Raw genomic sequence first — 21,982 nt, 5'->3', positions numbered from 1 at the left:
CGTGCTCCTACATTAGATGAGCGCCAACGGCCATACCATGATGAATACACCGGTTCTCGTCCGATCACCGAAGTTAAGCATCATCGGGCCCGGCTAGTACTTGGATGGGTGACCGCCTGGGAAACCCGGGTGCTGTTGGCTCCCTTCCTGTTTTTTTTTTTTGTTATGTCGCCAGCCCAATTTTCAAACTACCTTTCTGTTGTGACAAAGATGCTTCCTTAAGCCTTTTAAACTACTGTAATGGTACGAAAATGCAGTAATTAACTCAGTTTGAGGGAGAATGTGCTAACCACGTTTGCCAAGAAGACTTTGAAAACGACAAAACAGTACGAATCGGCAGGTGAATTCTGAAATACGTACCGCCTATTGTTGTGTAGGAGTGTAGAGTTCCAAATTTGATTTGTAACCACGAATTTATTCCTTAGTCGTCTCGTCTCGTCTCGTCTCGTCTCGTCCCGCAGACGTTTGTCGTGCTTGCGCTGTCATATGGACCACGACCCGAGCGGCAGCGAGCGGCAGTCGAGCAAAGTCGGGACAAGTCGGGACGGGGACAGGGACAGGGATAGGAATGGTGCGAATGCACTGCAAACTACGCAGACACCTGGTGTGAGGCGAGGCGAGGCGAGGAAGCCCACATCGCTACCAGTGGGCCCTCCAGCACGACACTGGCGCACCCCGCACAGGCCCTCCGCTGAGCACCAGGGACAAGATGCGTCCTCCGCTAGTGTCGAAGGCTGCACGCGCCCAGCGAATGACAGGGGGTGCAACGAGCAGCAGTGCGTCTCACACACGCGGCGGTGCGCCCGCCAATTCGGCCGTCACTCTGCTGGGACGCCGGGCGCGCCTCCCCGCGCCGTCCTCAAGGAACTGGCGGTTGCGGAAGGAAGCGCTTTCGTCAAATGCGGCCGAAAACTAACATTTTGTGTGTTGGGAGAAAAGCGGAACGCGAATTCTGCCGTGCTCCTACATTAGATGAGCGCCAACGGCCATACCATGATGAATACACCGGTTCTCGTCCGATCACCGAAGTTAAGCATCATCGGGCCCGGCTAGTACTTGGATGGGTGACCGCCTGGGAAACCCGGGTGCTGTTGGCTCCCTTCCTGTTTTTTTTTTTTTTGTTATGTCGCCAGCCCAATTTTCAAACTACCTTTCTGTTGTGACAAAGATGCTTCCTTAAGCCTTTTAAACTACTGTAATGGTACGAAAATGCAGTAATTAACTCAGTTTGAGGGAGAATGTGCTAACCACGTTTGCCAAGAAGACTTTGAAAACGACAAAACAGTACGAATCGGCAGGTGAATTCTGAAATACGTACCGCCTATTGTTGTGTAGGAGTGTAGAGTTCCAAATTTGATTTGTAACCACGAATTTATTCCTTAGTCGTCTCGTCTCGTCTCGTCTCGTCTCGTCCCGCAGACGTTTGTCGTGCTTGCGCTGTCATATGGACCACGACCCGAGCGGCAGCGAGCGGCAGTCGAGCAAAGTCGGGACAAGTCGGGACGGGGACAGGGACAGGGATAGGAATGGTGCGAATGCACTGCAAACTACGCAGACACCTGGTGTGAGGCGAGGCGAGGCGAGGAAGCCCACATCGCTACCAGTGGGCCCTCCAGCACGACACTGGCGCACCCCGCACAGGCCCTCCGCTGAGCACCAGGGACAAGATGCGTCCTCCGCTAGTGTCGAAGGCTGCACGCGCCCAGCGAATGACAGGGGGTGCAACGAGCAGCAGTGCGTCTCACACACGCGGCGGTGCGCCCGCCAATTCGGCCGTCACTCTGCTGGGACGCCGGGCGCGCCTCCCCGCGCCGTCCTCAAGGAACTGGCGGTTGCGGAAGGAAGCGCTTTCGTCAAATGCGGCCGAAAACTAACATTTTGTGTGTTGGGAGAAAAGCGGAACGCGAATTCTGCCGTGCTCCTACATTAGATGAGCGCCAACGGCCATACCATGATGAATACACCGGTTCTCGTCCGATCACCGAAGTTAAGCATCATCGGGCCCGGCTAGTACTTGGATGGGTGACCGCCTGGGAAACCAGGGTGCTGTTGGCTCCCTTCCTGTTTTTTTTTTTTTTTTGTTATGTCGCCAGCCCAATTTTCAAACTACCTTTCTGTTGTGACAAAGATGCTTCCTTAAGCCTTTTAAACTACTGTAATGGTACGAAAATGCAGTAATTAACTCAGTTTGAGGGAGAATGTGCTAACCACGTTTGCCAAGAAGACTTTGAAAACGACAAAACAGTACGAATCGGCAGGTGAATTCTGAAATACGTACCGCCTATTGTTGTGTAGGAGTGTAGAGTTCCAAATTTGATTTGTAACCACGAATTTATTCCTTAGTCGTCTCGTCTCGTCTCGTCTCGTCTCGTCCCGCAGACGTTTGTCGTGCTTGCGCTGTCATATGGACCACGACCCGAGCGGCAGCGAGCGGCAGTCGAGCAAAGTCGGGACAAGTCGGGACGGGGACAGGGACAGGGATAGGAATGGTGCGAATGCACTGCAAACTACGCAGACACCTGGTGTGAGGCGAGGCGAGGCGAGGAAGCCCACATCGCTACCAGTGGGCCCTCCAGCACGACACTGGCGCACCCCGCACAGGCCCTCCGCTGAGCACCAGGGACCAGATGCGTCCTCCGCTAGTGTCGAAGGCTGCACGCGCCCAGCGAATGACAGGGGGTGCAACGAGCAGCAGTGCGTCTCACAACGCGGCGGTGCGCCCGCCAATTCGGCCGTCACTCTGCTGGGACGCCGGGCGCGCCTCCCCGCACCGTCCTCGAGGAACTGGCGGTTGCGGAAGGAAGCGCTTTCGTCAAATGCGGCCGAAAACTAACATTTTGTGTGTTGGGAGAAAAGCCGAACGCGAATTCTGCCGTGCTCCTACATTAGATGAGCGCCAACGGCCATACCATGATGAATACACCGGTTCTCGTCCGATCACCGAAGTTAAGCATCATCGGGCCCGGCTAGTACTTGGATGGGTGACCGCCTGGGAAACCCGGGTGCTGTTGGCTCCCTTCCTGTTTTTTTTTTTTGTTATGTCGCCAGCCCAATTTTCAAACTACCTTTCTGTTGTGACAAAGATGCTTCCTTAAGCCTTTTAAACTACTGTAATGGTACGAAAATGCAGTAATTAACTCAGTTTGAGGGAGAATGTGCTAACCACGTTTGCCAAGAAGACTTTGAAAACGACAAAACAGTACGAATCGGCAGGTGAATTCTGAAATACGTACCGCCTATTGTTGTGTAGGAGTGTAGAGTTCCAAATTTGATTTGTAACCACGAATTTATTCCTTAGTCGTCTCGTCTCGTCTCGTCTCGTCTCGTCCCGCAGACGTTTGTCGTGCTTGCGCTGTCATATGGACCACGACCCGAGCGGCAGCGAGCGGCAGTCGAGCAAAGTCGGGACAAGTCGGGACGGGGACAGGGACAGGGATAGGAATGGTGCGAATGCACTGCAAACTACGCAGACACCTGGTGTGAGGCGAGGCGAGGCGAGGAAGCCCACATCGCTACCAGTGGGCCCTCCAGCACGACACTGGCGCACCCCGCACAGGCCCTCCGCTGAGCACCAGGGACAAGATGCGTCCTCCGCTAGTGTCGAAGGCTGCACGCGCCCAGCGAATGACAGGGGGTGCAACGAGCAGCAGTGCGTCTCACACACGCGGCGGTGCGCCCGCCAATTCGGCCGTCACTCTGCTGGGACGCCGGGCGCGCCTCCCCGCGCCGTCCTCAAGGAACTGGCGGTTGCGGAAGGAAGCGCTTTCGTCAAATGCGGCCGAAAACTAACATTTTGTGTGTTGGGAGAAAAGCGGAACGCGAATTCTGCCGTGCTCCTACATTAGATGAGCGCCAACGGCCATACCATGATGAATACACCGGTTCTCGTCCGATCACCGAAGTTAAGCATCATCGGGCCCGGCTAGTACTTGGATGGGTGACCGCCTGGGAAACCCGGGTGCTGTTGGCTCCCTTCCTGTTTTTTTTTTTTTGTTATGTCGCCAGCCCAATTTTCAAACTACCTTTCTGTTGTGACAAAGATGCTTCCTTAAGCCTTTTAAACTACTGTAATGGTACGAAAATGCAGTAATTAACTCAGTTTGAGGGAGAATGTGCTAACCACGTTTGCCAAGAAGACTTTGAAAACGACAAAACAGTACGAATCGGCAGGTGAATTCTGAAATACGTACCGCCTATTGTTGTGTAGGAGTGTAGAGTTCCAAATTTGATTTGTAACCACGAATTTATTCCTTAGTCGTCTCGTCTCGTCTCGTCTCGTCTCGTCCCGCAGACGTTTGTCGTGCTTGCGCTGTCATATGGACCACGACCCGAGCGGCAGCGAGCGGCAGTCGAGCAAAGTCGGGACAAGTCGGGACGGGGACAGGGACAGGGATAGGAATGGTGCGAATGCACTGCAAACTACGCAGACACCTGGTGTGAGGCGAGGCGAGGCGAGGAAGCCCACATCGCTACCAGTGGGCCCTCCAGCACGACACTGGCGCACCCCGCACAGGCCCTCCGCTGAGCACCAGGGACAAGATGCGTCCTCCGCTAGTGTCGAAGGCTGCACGCGCCCAGCGAATGACAGGGGGTGCAACGAGCAGCAGTGCGTCTCACACACGCGGCGGTGCGCCCGCCAATTCGGCCGTCACTCTGCTGGGACGCCGGGCGCGCCTCCCCGCGCCGTCCTCAAGGAACTGGCGGTTGCGGAAGGAAGCGCTTTCGTCAAATGCGGCCGAAAACTAACATTTTGTGTGTTGGGAGAAAAGCGGAACGCGAATTCTGCCGTGCTCCTACATTAGATGAGCGCCAACGGCCATACCATGATGAATACACCGGTTCTCGTCCGATCACCGAAGTTAAGCATCATCGGGCCCGGCTAGTACTTGGATGGGTGACCGCCTGGGAAACCCGGGTGCTGTTGGCTCCCTTCCTGTTTTTTTTTTTTTGTTATGTCGCCAGCCCAATTTTCAAACTACCTTTCTGTTGTGACAAAGATGCTTCCTTAAGCCTTTTAAACTACTGTAATGGTACGAAAATGCAGTAATTAACTCAGTTTGAGGGAGAATGTGCTAACCACGTTTGCCAAGAAGACTTTGAAAACGACAAAACAGTACGAATCGGCAGGTGAATTCTGAAATACGTACCGCCTATTGTTGTGTAGGAGTGTAGAGTTCCAAATTTGATTTGTAACCACGAATTTATTCCTTAGTCGTCTCGTCTCGTCTCGTCTCGTCTCGTCCCGCAGACGTTTGTCGTGCTTGCGCTGTCATATGGACCACGACCCGAGCGGCAGCGAGCGGCAGTCGAGCAAAGTCGGGACAAGTCGGGACGGGGACAGGGACAGGGATAGGAATGGTGCGAATGCACTGCAAACTACGCAGACACCTGGTGTGAGGCGAGGCGAGGCGAGGAAGCCCACATCGCTACCAGTGGGCCCTCCAGCACGACACTGGCGCACCCCGCACAGGCCCTCCGCTGAGCACCAGGGACAAGATGCGTCCTCCGCTAGTGTCGAAGGCTGCACGCGCCCAGCGAATGACAGGGGGTGCAACGAGCAGCAGTGCGTCTCACACACGCGGCGGTGCGCCCGCCAATTCGGCCGTCACTCTGCTGGGACGCCGGGCGCGCCTCCCCGCGCCGTCCTCAAGGAACTGGCGGTTGCGGAAGGAAGCGCTTTCGTCAAATGCGGCCGAAAACTAACATTTTGTGTGTTGGGAGAAAAGCGGAACGCGAATTCTGCCGTGCTCCTACATTAGATGAGCGCCAACGGCCATACCATGATGAATACACCGGTTCTCGTCCGATCACCGAAGTTAAGCATCATCGGGCCCGGCTAGTACTTGGATGGGTGACCGCCTGGGAAACCAGGGTGCTGTTGGCTCCCTTCCTGTTTTTTTTTTTTTTTTTGTTATGTCGCCAGCCCAATTTTCAAACTACCTTTCTGTTGTGACAAAGATGCTTCCTTAAGCCTTTTAAACTACTGTAATGGTACGAAAATGCAGTAATTAACTCAGTTTGAGGGAGAATGTGCTAACCACGTTTGCCAAGAAGACTTTGAAAACGACAAAACAGTACGAATCGGCAGGTGAATTCTGAAATACGTACCGCCTATTGTTGTGTAGGAGTGTAGAGTTCCAAATTTGATTTGTAACCACGAATTTATTCCTTAGTCGTCTCGTCTCGTCTCGTCTCGTCTCGTCCCGCAGACGTTTGTCGTGCTTGCGCTGTCATATGGACCACGACCCGAGCGGCAGCGAGCGGCAGTCGAGCAAAGTCGGGACAAGTCGGGACGGGGACAGGGACAGGGATAGGAATGGTGCGAATGCACTGCAAACTACGCAGACACCTGGTGTGAGGCGAGGCGAGGCGAGGAAGCCCACATCGCTACCAGTGGGCCCTCCAGCACGACACTGGCGCACCCCGCACAGGCCCTCCGCTGAGCACCAGGGACCAGATGCGTCCTCGGCTAGTGTCGAAGGCTGCACGCGCCCAGCGAATGACAGGGGGTGCAACGAGCAGCAGTGCGTCTCACAACGCGGCGGTGCGCCCGCCAATTCGGCCGTCACTCTGCTGGGACGCCGGGCGCGCCTCCCCGCACCGTCCTCGAGGAACTGGCGGTTGCGGAAGGAAGCGCTTTCGTCAAATGCGGCCGAAAACTAACATTTTGTGTGTTGGGAGAAAAGCCGAACGCGAATTCTGCCGTGCTCCTACATTAGATGAGCGCCAACGGCCATACCATGATGAATACACCGGTTCTCGTCCGATCACCGAAGTTAAGCATCATCGGGCCCGGCTAGTACTTGGATGGGTGACCGCCTGGGAAACCCGGGTGCTGTTGGCTCCCTTCCTGTTTTTTTTTTTTGTTATGTCGCCAGCCCAATTTTCAAACTACCTTTCTGTTGTGACAAAGATGCTTCCTTAAGCCTTTTAAACTACTGTAATGGTACGAAAATGCAGTAATTAACTCAGTTTGAGGGAGAATGTGCTAACCACGTTTGCCAAGAAGACTTTGAAAACGACAAAACAGTACGAATCGGCAGGTGAATTCTGAAATACGTACCGCCTATTGTTGTGTAGGAGTGTAGAGTTCCAAATTTGATTTGTAACCACGAATTTATTCCTTAGTCGTCTCGTCTCGTCTCGTCTCGTCTCGTCCCGCAGACGTTTGTCGTGCTTGCGCTGTCATATGGACCACGACCCGAGCGGCAGCGAGCGGCAGTCGAGCAAAGTCGGGACAAGTCGGGACGGGGACAGGGACAGGGATAGGAATGGTGCGAATGCACTGCAAACTACGCAGACACCTGGTGTGAGGCGAGGCGAGGCGAGGAAGCCCACATCGCTACCAGTGGGCCCTCCAGCACGACACTGGCGCACCCCGCACAGGCCCTCCGCTGAGCACCAGGGACAAGATGCGTCCTCCGCTAGTGTCGAAGGCTGCACGCGCCCAGCGAATGACAGGGGGTGCAACGAGCAGCAGTGCGTCTCACACACGCGGCGGTGCGCCCGCCAATTCGGCCGTCACTCTGCTGGGACGCCGGGCGCGCCTCCCCGCGCCGTCCTCAAGGAACTGGCGGTTGCGGAAGGAAGCGCTTTCGTCAAATGCGGCCGAAAACTAACATTTTGTGTGTTGGGAGAAAAGCCGAACGCGAATTCTGCCGTGCTCCTACATTAGATGAGCGCCAACGGCCATACCATGATGAATACACCGGTTCTCGTCCGATCACCGAAGTTAAGCATCATCGGGCCCGGCTAGTACTTGGATGGGTGACCGCCTGGGAAACCCGGGTGCTGGTGGCTCCCTTCCTGTTTTTTTTTTTTTTGTTATGTCGCCAGCCCAATTTTCAAACTACCTTTCTGTTGTGACAAAGATGCTTCCTTAAGCCTTTTAAACTACTGTAATGGTACGAAAATGCAGTAATTAACTCAGTTTGAGGGAGAATGTGCTAACCACGTTTGCCAAGAAGACTTTGAAAACGACAAAACAGTACGAATCGGCAGGTGAATTCTGAAATACGTACCGCCTATTGTTGTGTAGGAGTGTAGAGTTCCAAATTTGATTTGTAACCACGAATTTATTCCTTAGTCGTCTCGTCTCGTCTCGTCTCGTCTCGTCCCGCAGACGTTTGTCGTGCTTGCGCTGTCATATGGACCACGACCCGAGCGGCAGCGAGCGGCAGTCGAGCAAAGTCGGGACAAGTCGGGACGGGGACAGGGACAGGGATAGGAATGGTGCGAATGCACTGCAAACTACGCAGACACCTGGTGTGAGGCGAGGCGAGGCGAGGAAGCCCACATCGCTACCAGTGGGCCCTCCAGCACGACACTGGCGCACCCCGCACAGGCCCTCCGCTGAGCACCAGGGACAAGATGCGTCCTCCGCTAGTGTCGAAGGCTGCACGCGCCCAGCGAATGACAGGGGGTGCAACGAGCAGCAGTGCGTCTCACACACGCGGCGGTGCGCCCGCCAATTCGGCCGTCACTCTGCTGGGACGCCGGGCGCGCCTCCCCGCGCCGTCCTCAAGGAACTGGCGGTTGCGGAAGGAAGCGCTTTCGTCAAATGCGGCCGAAAACTAACATTTTGTGTGTTGGGAGAAAAGCGGAACGCGAATTCTGCCGTGCTCCTACATTAGATGAGCGCCAACGGCCATACCATGATGAATACACCGGTTCTCGTCCGATCACCGAAGTTAAGCATCATCGGGCCCGGCTAGTACTTGGATGGGTGACCGCCTGGGAAACCAGGGTGCTGTTGGCTCCCTTCCTGTTTTTTTTTTTTTTTTGTTATGTCGCCAGCCCAATTTTCAAACTACCTTTCTGTTGTGACAAAGATGCTTCCTTAAGCCTTTTAAACTACTGTAATGGTACGAAAATGCAGTAATTAACTCAGTTTGAGGGAGAATGTGCTAACCACGTTTGCCAAGAAGACTTTGAAAACGACAAAACAGTACGAATCGGCAGGTGAATTCTGAAATACGTACCGCCTATTGTTGTGTAGGAGTGTAGAGTTCCAAATTTGATTTGTAACCACGAATTTATTCCTTAGTCGTCTCGTCTCGTCTCGTCTCGTCTCGTCCCGCAGACGTTTGTCGTGCTTGCGCTGTCATATGGACCACGACCCGAGCGGCAGCGAGCGGCAGTCGAGCAAAGTCGGGACAAGTCGGGACGGGGACAGGGACAGGGATAGGAATGGTGCGAATGCACTGCAAACTACGCAGACACCTGGTGTGAGGCGAGGCGAGGCGAGGAAGCCCACATCGCTACCAGTGGGCCCTCCAGCACGACACTGGCGCACCCCGCACAGGCCCTCCGCTGAGCACCAGGGACAAGATGCGTCCTCCGCTAGTGTCGAAGGCTGCACGCGCCCAGCGAATGACAGGGGGTGCAACGAGCAGCAGTGCGTCTCACACACGCGGCGGTGCGCCCGCCAATTCGGCCGTCACTCTGCTGGGACGCCGGGCGCGCCTCCCCGCGCCGTCCTCAAGGAACTGGCGGTTGCGGAAGGAAGCGCTTTCGTCAAATGCGGCCGAAAACTAACATTTTGTGTGTTGGGAGAAAAGCGGAACGCGAATTCTGCCGTGCTCCTACATTAGATGAGCGCCAACGGCCATACCATGATGAATACACCGGTTCTCGTCCGATCACCGAAGTTAAGCATCATCGGGCCCGGCTAGTACTTGGATGGGTGACCGCCTGGGAAACCAGGGTGCTGTTGGCTCCCTTCCTGTTTTTTTTTTTTTTTTGTTATGTCGCCAGCCCAATTTTCAAACTACCTTTCTGTTGTGACAAAGATGCTTCCTTAAGCCTTTTAAACTACTGTAATGGTACGAAAATGCAGTAATTAACTCAGTTTGAGGGAGAATGTGCTAACCACGTTTGCCAAGAAGACTTTGAAAACGACAAAACAGTACGAATCGGCAGGTGAATTCTGAAATACGTACCGCCTATTGTTGTGTAGGAGTGTAGAGTTCCAAATTTGATTTGTAACCACGAATTTATTCCTTAGTCGTCTCGTCTCGTCTCGTCTCGTCTCGTCCCGCAGACGTTTGTCGTGCTTGCGCTGTCATATGGACCACGACCCGAGCGGCAGCGAGCGGCAGTCGAGCAAAGTCGGGACAAGTCGGGACGGGGACAGGGACAGGGATAGGAATGGTGCGAATGCACTGCAAACTACGCAGACACCTGGTGTGAGGCGAGGCGAGGCGAGGAAGCCCACATCGCTACCAGTGGGCCCTCCAGCACGACACTGGCGCACCCCGCACAGGCCCTCCGCTGAGCACCAGGGACAAGATGCGTCCTCCGCTAGTGTCGAAGGCTGCACGCGCCCAGCGAATGACAGGGGGTGCAACGAGCAGCAGTGCGTCTCACACACGCGGCGGTGCGCCCGCCAATTCGGCCGTCACTCTGCTGGGACGCCGGGCGCGCCTCCCCGCGCCGTCCTCAAGGAACTGGCGGTTGCGGAAGGAAGCGCTTTCGTCAAATGCGGCCGAAAACTAACATTTTGTGTGTTGGGAGAAAAGCGGAACGCGAATTCTGCCGTGCTCCTACATTAGATGAGCGCCAACGGCCATACCATGATGAATACACCGGTTCTCGTCCGATCACCGAAGTTAAGCATCATCGGGCCCGGCTAGTACTTGGATGGGTGACCGCCTGGGAAACCAGGGTGCTGTTGGCTCCCTTCCTGTTTTTTTTTTTTTTTTGTTATGTCGCCAGCCCAATTTTCAAACTACCTTTCTGTTGTGACAAAGATGCTTCCTTAAGCCTTTTAAACTACTGTAATGGTACGAAAATGCAGTAATTAACTCAGTTTGAGGGAGAATGTGCTAACCACGTTTGCCAAGAAGACTTTGAAAACGACAAAACAGTACGAATCGGCAGGTGAATTCTGAAATACGTACCGCCTATTGTTGTGTAGGAGTGTAGAGTTCCAAATTTGATTTGTAACCACGAATTTATTCCTTAGTCGTCTCGTCTCGTCTCGTCTCGTCTCGTCCCGCAGACGTTTGTCGTGCTTGCGCTGTCATATGGACCACGACCCGAGCGGCAGCGAGCGGCAGTCGAGCAAAGTCGGGACAAGTCGGGACGGGGACAGGGACAGGGATAGGAATGGTGCGAATGCACTGCAAACTACGCAGACACCTGGTGTGAGGCGAGGCGAGGCGAGGAAGCCCACATCGCTACCAGTGGGCCCTCCAGCACGACACTGGCGCACCCCGCACAGGCCCTCCGCTGAGCACCAGGGACAAGATGCGTCCTCCGCTAGTGTCGAAGGCTGCACGCGCCCAGCGAATGACAGGGGGTGCAACGAGCAGCAGTGCGTCTCACACACGCGGCGGTGCGCCCGCCAATTCGGCCGTCACTCTGCTGGGACGCCGGGCGCGCCTCCCCGCGCCGTCCTCAAGGAACTGGCGGTTGCGGAAGGAAGCGCTTTCGTCAAATGCGGCCGAAAACTAACATTTTGTGTGTTGGGAGAAAAGCCGAACGCGAATTCTGCCGTGCTCCTACATTAGATGAGCGCCAACGGCCATACCATGATGAATACACCGGTTCTCGTCCGATCACCGAAGTTAAGCATCATCGGGCCCGGCTAGTACTTGGATGGGTGACCGCCTGGGAAACCAGGGTGCTGTTGGCTCCCTTCCTGTTTTTTTTTTTTTTTGTTATGTCGCCAGCCCAATTTTCAAACTACCTTTCTGTTGTGACAAAGATGCTTCCTTAAGCCTTTTAAACTACTGTAATGGTACGAAAATGCAGTAATTAACTCAGTTTGAGGGAGAATGTGCTAACCACGTTTGCCAAGAAGACTTTGAAAACGACAAAACAGTACGAATCGGCAGGTGAATTCTGAAATACGTACCGCCTATTGTTGTGTAGGAGTGTAGAGTTCCAAATTTGATTTGTAACCACGAATTTATTCCTTAGTCGTCTCGTCTCGTCTCGTCTCGTCTCGTCCCGCAGACGTTTGTCGTGCTTGCGCTGTCATATGGACCACGACCCGAGCGGCAGCGAGCGGCAGTCGAGCAAAGTCGGGACAAGTCGGGACGGGGACAGGGACAGGGATAGGAATGGTGCGAATGCACTGCAAACTACGCAGACACCTGGTGTGAGGCGAGGCGAGGCGAGGAAGCCCACATCGCTACCAGTGGGCCCTCCAGCACGACACTGGCGCACCCCGCACAGGCCCTCCGCTGAGCACCAGGGACAAGATGCGTCCTCCGCTAGTGTCGAAGGCTGCACGCGCCCAGCGAATGACAGGGGGTGCAACGAGCAGCAGTGCGTCTCACACACGCGGCGGTGCGCCCGCCAATTCGGCCGTCACTCTGCTGGGACGCCGGGCGCGCCTCCCCGCGCCGTCCTCAAGGAACTGGCGGTTGCGGAAGGAAGCGCTTTCGTCAAATGCGGCCGAAAACTAACATTTTGTGTGTTGGGAGAAAAGCGGAACGCGAATTCTGCCGTGCTCCTACATTAGATGAGCGCCAACGGCCATACCATGATGAATACACCGGTTCTCGTCCGATCACCGAAGTTAAGCATCATCGGGCCCGGCTAGTACTTGGATGGGTGACCGCCTGGGAAACCCGGGTGCTGTTGGCTCCCTTCCTGTTTTTTTTTTTTTGTTATGTCGCCAGCCCAATTTTCAAACTACCTTTCTGTTGTGACAAAGATGCTTCCTTAAGCCTTTTAAACTACTGTAATGGTACGAAAATGCAGTAATTAACTCAGTTTGAGGGAGAATGTGCTAACCACGTTTGCCAAGAAGACTTTGAAAACGACAAAACAGTACGAATCGGCAGGTGAATTCTGAAATACGTACCGCCTATTGTTGTGTAGGAGTGTAGAGTTCCAAATTTGATTTGTAACCACGAATTTATTCCTTAGTCGTCTCGTCTCGTCTCGTCTCGTCTCGTCCCGCAGACGTTTGTCGTGCTTGCGCTGTCATATGGACCACGACCCGAGCGGCAGCGAGCGGCAGTCGAGCAAAGTCGGGACAAGTCGGGACGGGGACAGGGACAGGGATAGGAATGGTGCGAATGCACTGCAAACTACGCAGACACCTGGTGTGAGGCGAGGCGAGGCGAGGAAGCCCACATCGCTACCAGTGGGCCCTCCAGCACGACACTGGCGCACCCCGCACAGGCCCTCCGCTGAGCACCAGGGACAAGATGCGTCCTCCGCTAGTGTCGAAGGCTGCACGCGCCCAGCGAATGACAGGGGGTGCAACGAGCAGCAGTGCGTCTCACACACGCGGCGGTGCGCCCGCCAATTCGGCCGTCACTCTGCTGGGACGCCGGGCGCGCCTCCCCGCGCCGTCCTCAAGGAACTGGCGGTTGCGGAAGGAAGCGCTTTCGTCAAATGCGGCCGAAAACTAACATTTTGTGTGTTGGGAGAAAAGCGGAACGCGAATTCTGCCGTGCTCCTACATTAGATGAGCGCCAACGGCCATACCATGATGAATACACCGGTTCTCGTCCGATCACCGAAGTTAAGCATCATCGGGCCCGGCTAGTACTTGGATGGGTGACCGCCTGGGAAACCAGGGTGCTGTTGGCTCCCTTCCTGTTTTTTTTTTTTTTTTGTTATGTCGCCAGCCCAATTTTCAAACTACCTTTCTGTTGTGACAAAGATGCTTCCTTAAGCCTTTTAAACTACTGTAATGGTACGAAAATGCAGTAATTAACTCAGTTTGAGGGAGAATGTGCTAACCACGTTTGCCAAGAAGACTTTGAAAACGACAAAACAGTACGAATCGGCAGGTGAATTCTGAAATACGTACCGCCTATTGTTGTGTAGGAGTGTAGAGTTCCAAATTTGATTTGTAACCACGAATTTATTCCTTAGTCGTCTCGTCTCGTCTCGTCTCGTCTCGTCCCGCAGACGTTTGTCGTGCTTGCGCTGTCATATGGACCACGACCCGAGCGGCAGCGAGCGGCAGTCGAGCAAAGTCGGGACAAGTCGGGACGGGGACAGGGACAGGGATAGGAATGGTGCGAATGCACTGCAAACTACGCAGACACCTGGTGTGAGGCGAGGCGAGGCGAGGAAGCCCACATCGCTACCAGTGGGCCCTCCAGCACGACACTGGCGCACCCCGCACAGGCCCTCCGCTGAGCACCAGGGACAAGATGCGTCCTCCGCTAGTGTCGAAGGCTGCACGCGCCCAGCGAATGACAGGGGGTGCAACGAGCAGCAGTGCGTCTCACACACGCGGCGGTGCGCCCGCCAATTCGGCCGTCACTCTGCTGGGACGCCGGGCGCGCCTCCCCGCGCCGTCCTCAAGGAACTGGCGGTTGCGGAAGGAAGCGCTTTCGTCAAATGCGGCCGAAAACTAACATTTTGTGTGTTGGGAGAAAAGCGGAACGCGAATTCTGCCGTGCTCCTACATTAGATGAGCGCCAACGGCCATACCATGATGAATACACCGGTTCTCGTCCGATCACCGAAGTTAAGCATCATCGGGCCCGGCTAGTACTTGGATGGGTGACCGCCTGGGAAACCAGGGTGCTGTTGGCTCCCTTCCTGTTTTTTTTTTTTTTTTGTTATGTCGCCAGCCCAATTTTCAAACTACCTTTCTGTTGTGACAAAGATGCTTCCTTAAGCCTTTTAAACTACTGTAATGGTACGAAAATGCAGTAATTAACTCAGTTTGAGGGAGAATGTGCTAACCACGTTTGCCAAGAAGACTTTGAAAACGACAAAACAGTACGAATCGGCAGGTGAATTCTGAAATACGTACCGCCTATTGTTGTGTAGGAGTGTAGAGTTCCAAATTTGATTTGTAACCACGAATTTATTCCTTAGTCGTCTCGTCTCGTCTCGTCTCGTCTCGTCCCGCAGACGTTTGTCGTGCTTGCGCTGTCATATGGACCACGACCCGAGCGGCAGCGAGCGGCAGTCGAGCAAAGTCGGGACAAGTCGGGACGGGGACAGGGACAGGGATAGGAATGGTGCGAATGCACTGCAAACTACGCAGACACCTGGTGTGAGGCGAGGCGAGGCGAGGAAGCCCACATCGCTACCAGTGGGCCCTCCAGCACGACACTGGCGCACCCCGCACAGGCCCTCCGCTGAGCACCAGGGACAAGATGCGTCCTCCGCTAGTGTCGAAGGCTGCACGCGCCCAGCGAATGACAGGGGGTGCAACGAGCAGCAGTGCGTCTCACACACGCGGCGGTGCGCCCGCCAATTCGGCCGTCACTCTGCTGGGACGCCGGGCGCGCCTCCCCGCGCCGTCCTCAAGGAACTGGCGGTTGCGGAAGGAAGCGCTTTCGTCAAATGCGGCCGAAAACTAACATTTTGTGTGTTGGGAGAAAAGCGGAACGCGAATTCTGCCGTGCTCCTACATTAGATGAGCGCCAACGGCCATACCATGATGAATACACCGGTTCTCGTCCGATCACCGAAGTTAAGCATCATCGGGCCCGGCTAGTACTTGGATGGGTGACCGCCTGGGAAACCAGGGTGCTGTTGGCTCCCTTCCTGTTTTTTTTTTTTTTTTGTTATGTCGCCAGCCCAATTTTCAAACTACCTTTCTGTTGTGACAAAGATGCTTCCTTAAGCCTTTTAAACTACTGTAATGGTACGAAAATGCAGTAATTAACTCAGTTTGAGGGAGAATGTGCTAACCACGTTTGCCAAGAAGACTTTGAAAACGACAAAACAGTACGAATCGGCAGGTGAATTCTGAAATACGTACCGCCTATTGTTGTGTAGGAGTGTAGAGTTCCAAATTTGATTTGTAACCACGAATTTATTCCTTAGTCGTCTCGTCTCGTCTCGTCTCGTCTCGTCCCGCAGACGTTTGTCGTGCTTGCGCTGTCATATGGACCACGACCCGAGCGGCAGCGAGCGGCAGTCGAGCAAAGTCGGGACAAGTCGGGACGGGGACAGGGACAGGGATAGGAATGGTGCGAATGCACTGCAAACTACGCAGACACCTGGTGTGAGGCGAGGCGAGGCGAGGAAGCCCACATCGCTACCAGTGGGCCCTCCAGCACGACACTGGCGCACCCCGCACAGGCCCTCCGCTGAGCACCAGGGACAAGATGCGTCCTCCGCTAGTGTCGAAGGCTGCACGCGCCCAGCGAATGACAGGGGGTGCAACGAGCAGCAGTGCGTCTCACACACGCGGCGGTGCGCCCGCCAATTCGGCCGTCACTCTGCTGGGACGCCGGGCGCGCCTCCCCGCGCCGTCCTCAAGGAACTGGCGGTTGCGGAAGGAAGCGCTTTCGTCAAATGCGGCCGAAAACTAACATTTTGTGTGTTGGGAGAAAAGCGGAACGCGAATTCTGCCGTGCTCCTACATTAGATGAGCGCCAACGGCCATACCATGATGAATACACCGGTTCTCGTCCGATCACCGAAGTTAAGCATCATCGGGCCCGGCTAGTACTTGGATGGGTGACCGCCTGGGAAACCAGGGTGCTGTTGGCTCCCTTCCTGTTTTTTTTTTTTTTTGTTATGTCGCCAGCCCAATTTTCAAACTACCTTTCTGTTGTGACAAAGATGCTTCCTTAAGCCTTTTAAACTACTGTAATGGTACGAAAATGCAGTAATTAACTCAGTTTGAGGGAGAATGTGCTAACCACGTTTGCCAAGAAGACTTTGAAAACGACAAAACAGTACGAATCGGCAGGTGAATTCTGAAATACGTACCGCCTATTGTTGTGTAGGAGTGTAGAGTTCCAAATTTGATTTGTAACCACGAATTTATTCCTTAGTCGTCTCGTCTCGTCTCGTCTCGTCTCGTCCCGCAGACGTTTGTCGTGCTTGCGCTGTCATATGGACCACGACCCGAGCGGCAGCGAGCGGCAGTCGAGCAAAGTCGGGACAAGTCGGGACGGGGACAGGGACAGGGATAGGAATGGTGCGAATGCACTGCAAACTACGCAGACACCTGGTGTGAGGCGAGGCGAGGCGAGGAAGCCCACATCGCTACCAGTGGGCCCTCCAGCACGACACTGGCGCACCCCGCACAGGCCCTCCGCTGAGCACCAGGGACAAGATGCGTCCTCCGCTAGTGTCGAAGGCTGCACGCGCCCAGCGAATGACAGGGGGTGCAACGAGCAGCAGTGCGTCTCACACACGCGGCGGTGCGCCCGCCAATTCGGCCGTCACTCTGCTGGGACGCCGGGCGCGCCTCCCCGCGCCGTCCTCAAGGAACTGGCGGTTGCGGAAGGAAGCGCTTTCGTCAAATGCGGCCGAAAACTAACATTTTGTGTGTTGGGAGAAAAGCCGAACGCGAATTCTGCCGTGCTCCTACATTAGATGAGCGCCAACGGCCATACCATGATGAATACACCGGTTCTCGTCCGATCACCGAAGTTAAGCATCATCGGGCCCGGCTAGTACTTGGATGGGTGACCGCCTGGGAAACCAGGGTGCTGTTGGCTCCCTTCCTGTTTTTTTTTTTTTTTTTTGTTATGTCGCCAGCCCAATTTTCAAACTACCTTTCTGTTGTGACAAAGATGCTTCCTTAAGCCTTTTAAACTACTGTAATGGTACGAAAATGCAGTAATTAACTCAGTTTGAAAGAAGACTTTGAAAACGACAAAACAGTACGAATCGGCAGGTGAATTCTGAAATACGTACCGCCTATTGTTGTGTAGGAGTGTAGAGTTCCAAATTTGATTTGTAACCACGAATTTATTCCTTAGTCGTCTCGTCTCGTCTCGTCTCGTCTCGTCCCGCAGACGTTTGTCGTGCTTGCGCTGTCATATGGACCACGACCCGAGCGGCAGCGAGCGGCAGTCGAGCAAAGTCGGGACAAGTCGGGACGGGGACAGGGACAGGGATAGGAATGGTGCGAATGCACTGCAAACTACGCAGACACCTGGTGTGAGGCGAGGCGAGGCGAGGAAGCCCACATCGCTACCAGTGGGCCCTCCAGCACGACACTGGCGCACCCCGCACAGGCCCTCCGCTGAACACCAGCGACAAGATGCGTCCTCCGCTAGTGTCGAAGGCTGCACGCGCCCAGCGAATGACAGGGGGTGCAACGAGCAGCAGTGCGTCTCACACACGCGGCGGTGCGCCCGCCAATTCGGTCGTCACTCTGCTGGGACGCCGGGCGCGCCTCATGGCGCCGTCCTCGAGGAACTGGCGGTTGCGGAAGGAAGCGCTTTCGTCAAATGCGGCCGAAAACTAACATTTTGTGTGTTGGGAGAAAAGCCGAACGCGAATTCTGCCGTGCTCCTACATTAGATGAGGGCCAACGGCCATACCATGATGAATACACCGGTTCTCGTCCGATCACCGAAGTTAAGCATCATCGGGCCCGGCTAGTACTTGGATGGGTGACCGCCTGGGAAACCCGGGTGCTGTTGGCTCCCTTCCTGTTTTTTTTTTTGTTATGTCGCCAGCCCAATTTTCAAACTACCTTTCTGTTGTGACAAAGATGCTTCCTTAAGCCTTTTAAACTACTGTAATGGTACGAAAATGCAGTAATTAACTCAGTTTGAGGGAGAATGTGCTAACCACGTTTGCCAAGAAGACTTTGAAAACGACAAAACAGTACGAATCGGCAGGTGAATTCTGAAATACGTACCGCCTATTGTTGTGTAGGAGTGTAGAGTTCCAAATTTGATTTGTAACCACGAATTTATTCCTTAGTCGTCTCGTCTCGTCTCGTCTCGTCTCGTCCCGCAGACGTTTGTCGTGCTTGCGCTGTCATATGGACCACGACCCGAGCGGCAGCGAGCGGCAGTCGAGCAAAGTCGGGACAAGTCGGGACGGGGACAGGGACAGGGATAGGAATGGTGCGAATGCACTGCAAACTACGCAGACACCTGGTGTGAGGCGAGGCGAGGCGAGGAAGCCCACATCGCTACCAGTGGGCCCTCCAGCACGACACTGGCGCACCCCGCACAGGCCCTCCGCTGAGCACCAGGGACAAGATGCGTCCTCCGCTAGTGTCGAAGGCTGCACGCGCCCAGCGAATGACAGGGGGTGCAACGAGCAGCAGTGCGTCTCACACACGCGGCGGTGCGCCCGCCAATTCGGCCGTCACTCTGCTGGGACGCCGGGCGCGCCTCCCCGCGCCGTCCTCAAGGAACTGGCGGTTGCGGAAGGAAGCGCTTTCGTCAAATGCGGCCGAAAACTAACATTTTGTGTGTTGGGAGAAAAGCGGAACGCGAATTCTGCCGTGCTCCTACATTAGATGAGCGCCAACGGCCATACCATGATGAATACACCGGTTCTCGTCCGATCACCGAAGTTAAGCATCATCGGGCCCGGCTAGTACTTGGATGGGTGACCGCCTGGGAAACCCGGGTGCTGTTGGCTCCCTTCCTGTTTTTTTTTTTGTTATGTCGCCAGCCCAATTTTCAAACTACCTTTCTGTTGTGACAAAGATGCTTCCTTAAGCCTTTTAAACTACTGTAATGGTACGAAAATGCAGTAATTAACTCAGTTTGAGGGAGAATGTGCTAACCACGTTTGCCAAGAAGACTTTGAAAACGACAAAACAGTACGAATCGGCAGGTGAATTCTGAAATACGTACCGCCTATTGTTGTGTAGGAGTGTAGAGTTCCAAATTTGATTTGTAACCACGAATTTATTCCTTAGTCGTCTCGTCTCGTCTCGTCTCGTCTCGTCCCGCAGACGTTTGTCGTGCTTGCGCTGTCATATGGACCACGACCCGAGCGGCAGCGAGCGGCAGTCGAGCAAAGTCGGGACAAGTCGGGACGGGGACAGGGACAGGGATAGGAATGGTGCGAATGCACTGCAAACTACGCAGACACCTGGTGTGAGGCGAGGCGAGGCGAGGAAGCCCACATCGCTACCAGTGGGCCCTCCAGCACGACACTGGCGCACCCCGCACAGGCCCTCCGCTGAACACCAGCGACAAGATGCGTCCTCCGCTAGTGTCGAAGGCTGCACGCGCCCAGCGAATGACAGGGGGTGCAACGAGCAGCAGTGCGTCTCACACACGCGGCGGTGCGCCCGCCAATTCGGTCGTCACTCTGCTGGGACGCCGGGCGCGCCTCCCGGCGCCGTCCTCGAGGAACTGGCGGTTGCGGAAGGAAGCGCTTTCGTCAAATGCGGCCGAAAACTAACATTTTGTGTGTTGGGAGAAAAGCCGAACGCGAATTCTGCCGTGCTCCTACATTAGATGAGGGCCAACGGCCATACCATGATGAATACACCGGTTCTCGTCCGATCACCGAAGTTAAGCATCATCGGGCCCGGCTAGTACTTGGATGGGTGACCGCCTGGGAAACCCGGGTGCTGTTGGCTCCCTTCCTGTTTTTTTTTTTGTTATGTCGCCAGCCCAATTTTCAAACTACCTTTCTGTTGTGACAAAGATGCTTCCTTAAGCCTTTTAAACTACTGTAATGGTACGAAAATGCAGTAATTAACTCAGTTTGAGGGAGAATGTGCTAACCACGTTTGCCAAGAAGACTTTGAAAACGACAAAACAGTACGAATCGGCAGGTGAATTCTGAAATACGTACCGCCTATTGTTGTGTAGGAGTGTAGAGTTCCAAATTTGATTTGTAACCACGAATTTATTCCTTAGTCGTCTCGTCTCGTCTCGTCTCGTCTCGTCCCGCAGACGTTTGTCGTGCTTGCGCTGTCATATGGACCACGACCCGAGCGGCAGCGAGCGGCAGTCGAGCAAAGTCGGGACAAGTCGGGACGGGGACAGGGACAGGGATAGGAATGGTGCGAATGCACTGCAAACTACGCAGACACCTGGTGTGAGGCGAGGCGAGGCGAGGAAGCCCACATCGCTACCAGTGGGCCCTCCAGCACGACACTGGCGCACCCCGCACAGGCCCTCCGCTGAGCACCAGGGACAAGATGCGTCCTCCGCTAGTGTCGAAGGCTGCACGCGCCCAGCGAATGACAGGGGGTGCAACGAGCAGCAGTGCGTCTCACACACGCGGCGGTGCGCCCGCCAATTCGGCCGTCACTCTGCTGGGACGCCGGGCGCGCCTCCCCGCGCCGTCCTCAAGGAACTGGCGGTTGCGGAAGGAAGCGCTTTCGTCAAATGCGGCCGAAAACTAACATTTTGTGTGTTGGGAGAAAAGCGGAACGCGAATTCTGCCGTGCTCCTACATTAGATGAGCGCCAACGGCCATACCATGATGAATACACCGGTTCTCGTCCGATCACCGAAGTTAAGCATCATCGGGCCCGGCTAGTACTTGGATGGGTGACCGCCTGGGAAACCCGGGTGCTGTTGGCTCCCTTCCTGTAATGTTTTTTGTTATGTCGCCAGCCCAATTTTCAAACTACCTTTCTGTTGTGACAAAGATGCTTCCTTAAGCCTTTTAAACTACTGTAATGGTACGAAAATGCAGTAATTAACTCAGTTTGAGGGAGAATGTGCTAACCACGTTTGCCAAGAAGACTTTGAAAACGACAAAACAGTACGAATCGGCAGGTGAATTCTGAAATACGTACCGCCTATTGTTGTGTAGGAGTGTAGAGTTCCAAATTTGATTTGTAACCACGAATTTATTCCTTAGTCGTCTCGTCTCGTCTCGTCTCGTCTCGTCCCGCAGACGTTTGTCGTGCTTGCGCTGTCATATGGACCACGACCCGAGCGGCAGCGAGCGGCAGTCGAGCAAAGTCGGGACAAGTCGGGACGGGGACAGGGACAGGGATAGGAATGGTGCGAATGCACTGCAAACTACGCAGACACCTGGTGTGAGGCGAGGCGAGGCGAGGAAGCCCACATCGCTACCAGTGGGCCCTCCAGCACGACACTGGCGCACCCCGCACAGGCCCTCCGCTGAGCACCAGGGACAAGATGCGTCCTCCGCTAGTGTCGAAGGCTGCACGCGCCCAGCGAATGACAGGGGGTGCAACGAGCAGCAGTGCGTCTCACACACGCGGCGGTGCGCCCGCCAATTCGGCCGTCACTCTGCTGGGACGCCGGGCGCGCCTCCCCGCGCCGTCCTCAAGGAACTGGCGGTTGCGGAAGGAAGCGCTTTCGTCAAATGCGGCCGAAAACTAACATTTTGTGTGTTG

At 54.8% G+C, this 21,982-nt stretch overlaps 23 non-coding genes across 23 annotated transcripts; all 23 read left to right on the top strand.

The window, feature by feature from the left end:
• Positions 1–22: 22 nt before the first annotated feature.
• On the top strand, positions 23–141 carry LOC126177662 (5S ribosomal RNA). The gene has a single exon (XR_007535841.1). It is a non-coding gene; the product is annotated as a 5S ribosomal RNA (ribosomal RNA).
• Positions 142–978: 837 nt separating this feature from the next.
• On the top strand, positions 979–1,097 carry LOC126177650 (5S ribosomal RNA). The gene has a single exon (XR_007535840.1). It is a non-coding gene; the product is annotated as a 5S ribosomal RNA (ribosomal RNA).
• An 839-nt stretch (positions 1,098–1,936) lies between these two features.
• LOC126178108 (5S ribosomal RNA) lies at positions 1,937–2,055 on the top strand. The gene has a single exon (XR_007536023.1). It is a non-coding gene; the product is annotated as a 5S ribosomal RNA (ribosomal RNA).
• An 840-nt stretch (positions 2,056–2,895) lies between these two features.
• Positions 2,896–3,014, top strand: LOC126177639 (5S ribosomal RNA). The gene has a single exon (XR_007535839.1). It is a non-coding gene; the product is annotated as a 5S ribosomal RNA (ribosomal RNA).
• An 837-nt stretch (positions 3,015–3,851) lies between these two features.
• Positions 3,852–3,970, top strand: LOC126177626 (5S ribosomal RNA). Its single transcript, XR_007535838.1, has one exon. It is a non-coding gene; the product is annotated as a 5S ribosomal RNA (ribosomal RNA).
• Positions 3,971–4,808: 838 nt separating this feature from the next.
• On the top strand, positions 4,809–4,927 carry LOC126177615 (5S ribosomal RNA). Its single transcript, XR_007535837.1, has one exon. It is a non-coding gene; the product is annotated as a 5S ribosomal RNA (ribosomal RNA).
• An 838-nt stretch (positions 4,928–5,765) lies between these two features.
• On the top strand, positions 5,766–5,884 carry LOC126178107 (5S ribosomal RNA). The gene has a single exon (XR_007536022.1). It is a non-coding gene; the product is annotated as a 5S ribosomal RNA (ribosomal RNA).
• Positions 5,885–6,725: 841 nt separating this feature from the next.
• On the top strand, positions 6,726–6,844 carry LOC126177603 (5S ribosomal RNA). The gene has a single exon (XR_007535836.1). It is a non-coding gene; the product is annotated as a 5S ribosomal RNA (ribosomal RNA).
• Positions 6,845–7,681: 837 nt separating this feature from the next.
• On the top strand, positions 7,682–7,800 carry LOC126178239 (5S ribosomal RNA). The gene has a single exon (XR_007536149.1). It is a non-coding gene; the product is annotated as a 5S ribosomal RNA (ribosomal RNA).
• Positions 7,801–8,639: 839 nt separating this feature from the next.
• On the top strand, positions 8,640–8,758 carry LOC126178104 (5S ribosomal RNA). The gene has a single exon (XR_007536020.1). It is a non-coding gene; the product is annotated as a 5S ribosomal RNA (ribosomal RNA).
• Positions 8,759–9,599: 841 nt separating this feature from the next.
• LOC126178103 (5S ribosomal RNA) lies at positions 9,600–9,718 on the top strand. The gene has a single exon (XR_007536019.1). It is a non-coding gene; the product is annotated as a 5S ribosomal RNA (ribosomal RNA).
• Positions 9,719–10,559: 841 nt separating this feature from the next.
• On the top strand, positions 10,560–10,678 carry LOC126178102 (5S ribosomal RNA). The gene has a single exon (XR_007536018.1). It is a non-coding gene; the product is annotated as a 5S ribosomal RNA (ribosomal RNA).
• An 841-nt stretch (positions 10,679–11,519) lies between these two features.
• On the top strand, positions 11,520–11,638 carry LOC126178101 (5S ribosomal RNA). Its single transcript, XR_007536017.1, has one exon. It is a non-coding gene; the product is annotated as a 5S ribosomal RNA (ribosomal RNA).
• An 840-nt stretch (positions 11,639–12,478) lies between these two features.
• On the top strand, positions 12,479–12,597 carry LOC126177592 (5S ribosomal RNA). Its single transcript, XR_007535835.1, has one exon. It is a non-coding gene; the product is annotated as a 5S ribosomal RNA (ribosomal RNA).
• An 838-nt stretch (positions 12,598–13,435) lies between these two features.
• LOC126178100 (5S ribosomal RNA) lies at positions 13,436–13,554 on the top strand. The gene has a single exon (XR_007536016.1). It is a non-coding gene; the product is annotated as a 5S ribosomal RNA (ribosomal RNA).
• Positions 13,555–14,395: 841 nt separating this feature from the next.
• LOC126178099 (5S ribosomal RNA) lies at positions 14,396–14,514 on the top strand. Its single transcript, XR_007536015.1, has one exon. It is a non-coding gene; the product is annotated as a 5S ribosomal RNA (ribosomal RNA).
• An 841-nt stretch (positions 14,515–15,355) lies between these two features.
• LOC126178098 (5S ribosomal RNA) lies at positions 15,356–15,474 on the top strand. Its single transcript, XR_007536014.1, has one exon. It is a non-coding gene; the product is annotated as a 5S ribosomal RNA (ribosomal RNA).
• An 841-nt stretch (positions 15,475–16,315) lies between these two features.
• On the top strand, positions 16,316–16,434 carry LOC126178097 (5S ribosomal RNA). The gene has a single exon (XR_007536013.1). It is a non-coding gene; the product is annotated as a 5S ribosomal RNA (ribosomal RNA).
• Positions 16,435–17,274: 840 nt separating this feature from the next.
• Positions 17,275–17,393, top strand: LOC126178096 (5S ribosomal RNA). The gene has a single exon (XR_007536012.1). It is a non-coding gene; the product is annotated as a 5S ribosomal RNA (ribosomal RNA).
• Positions 17,394–18,210: 817 nt separating this feature from the next.
• Positions 18,211–18,329, top strand: LOC126177581 (5S ribosomal RNA). Its single transcript, XR_007535834.1, has one exon. It is a non-coding gene; the product is annotated as a 5S ribosomal RNA (ribosomal RNA).
• An 836-nt stretch (positions 18,330–19,165) lies between these two features.
• On the top strand, positions 19,166–19,284 carry LOC126177569 (5S ribosomal RNA). Its single transcript, XR_007535833.1, has one exon. It is a non-coding gene; the product is annotated as a 5S ribosomal RNA (ribosomal RNA).
• Positions 19,285–20,120: 836 nt separating this feature from the next.
• Positions 20,121–20,239, top strand: LOC126177558 (5S ribosomal RNA). Its single transcript, XR_007535832.1, has one exon. It is a non-coding gene; the product is annotated as a 5S ribosomal RNA (ribosomal RNA).
• Positions 20,240–21,075: 836 nt separating this feature from the next.
• Positions 21,076–21,194, top strand: LOC126177545 (5S ribosomal RNA). Its single transcript, XR_007535830.1, has one exon. It is a non-coding gene; the product is annotated as a 5S ribosomal RNA (ribosomal RNA).
• Positions 21,195–21,982: the final 788 nt, after the last annotated feature.

Source organism: Schistocerca cancellata, chromosome 3 (genome assembly GCF_023864275.1).
Source record: "Schistocerca cancellata isolate TAMUIC-IGC-003103 chromosome 3, iqSchCanc2.1, whole genome shotgun sequence".
In the NCBI taxonomy this organism is placed as follows: Eukaryota; Metazoa; Arthropoda; class Insecta; order Orthoptera; family Acrididae; genus Schistocerca; species Schistocerca cancellata.
Note: the sequence above shows the minus strand (reverse complement) of the source record. Positions and strands in the feature narration are given on the sequence as shown.